The 1,332-nt window shown below is 40.4% G+C and overlaps 1 protein-coding gene across 1 annotated transcript in view; it reads left to right on the top strand.

The window, feature by feature from the left end:
* The window catches only part of LOC123142916 (uncharacterized), a 12,255-nt gene that overhangs the window by 7,140 nt on the left and 3,783 nt on the right, over nt 1-1,332 (top strand). The gene's annotated exons all lie outside the window — the stretch shown is intronic.

Here is a 1,332-nt window from a genome sequence, read left to right as displayed (position 1 = left end):
CCAGAGGCATAGTCACCACCGGCCAAGGTAAGATTTTGCTCGGCACCTCCCACACACGTCTCCAAAGGGACCCAGACCACCATGGCCACCAAAGGGGACCAACCATGACAAACAGGAGCTCCAAATCCAGATTAGTGAAGGACCACCATCGAAGGCAAAGGGGACCAACCTCCTTGCCATTCATATGACCAAGGAGCGTAGCCAACACTGCTGTAGTACTGCTGACTGGAGAGCCAACTGTGCAGCCGGCCATCCAAGCCCGCCGCCCCAACATCTAAGGCCCAAGACCCCCGCACCACCACCAGATTTCACATGAATCAACCATCGGAAGAAGCCGCCACAATGCATTTGAAACCCCAGATCAACCCTAGCCAAAACCACTTAAATATTTTTGGAAAATAATATTAATTTGAATCACTAGTAGAAAAACGACCTATTATACCGGTTCGTAAGGACCTTTAGTTCCGGTTTTGTAACCCGACACTAAAGGGTGGGGGCTAAAGGTACCCCCCTTTAGTCCCGGTTCTGCACGAACCGGGGCCAAAGGCCCACCACGTGGCATGAGTCCGCGCGGTGGTCTGGGGGACCTTTAGTACCGGTTGGTAACACCAACCGGTACTAAAGGATTTTTTTTTCATTGCTCTAATCACCCCTCATCATTTCAAATCGTCTAACTTCCCGGCCGATCACCCATCCTCTCACTACTCCAGCCTGAGCACGCTTAACTTCCGAGTTCTATTCCCCTAGTTTCCAAGTCTACACTTGTTGTTTACCTGAAAATAGTAAGCTGTCAATCCTATTAACCCTCAGGAGTTTAGCTTGAGCATGAAGTCACATGTTTCACCGTTTGATTTTGAAACTATTATTCTAAAAAATTATTATTATTTAGTAACAGTAATATTTCTTGAATAAGTAGTTTGACCATAGTTTGACCAAAAGTCAAAAAAACTAAAATAATTATTTATTAACACTAATATTTCTTAAATAAATAGTTTGACCACAATTTGACCAGATTTAATGAAAATTAAAAAAACTGAAATTTGAGCATATCTTTTTTTTCCTTTTAGAATTTGAGGATTCTAAAAATTTCCAACCAAGCCTACGGCTATCAAAAACGGATGTGGATTTTCATGCTGATTTTTTTGATATATTATACTTTTTTTTCGACATCGTATGCAAAAGATATGGCCGTTTTACTTTTTCATAACACTTTTTGCAAAATATGTCCAAATTTAAGTTTTTTTATTTTCCTAACTCGTAGATGTAGTAACATAACTACATCTTGAAGGATTTTAATTTTTGAAGTTTTTATCATTTTCTTTTGTTTTTTTA

The sequence above is a fragment of the Triticum aestivum genome, chromosome 6D (assembly GCF_018294505.1).
Source record: "Triticum aestivum cultivar Chinese Spring chromosome 6D, IWGSC CS RefSeq v2.1, whole genome shotgun sequence".
Classification (NCBI taxonomy): Eukaryota; Viridiplantae; Streptophyta; class Magnoliopsida; order Poales; family Poaceae; genus Triticum; species Triticum aestivum.
Note: the sequence above shows the minus strand (reverse complement) of the source record. Positions and strands in the feature narration are given on the sequence as shown.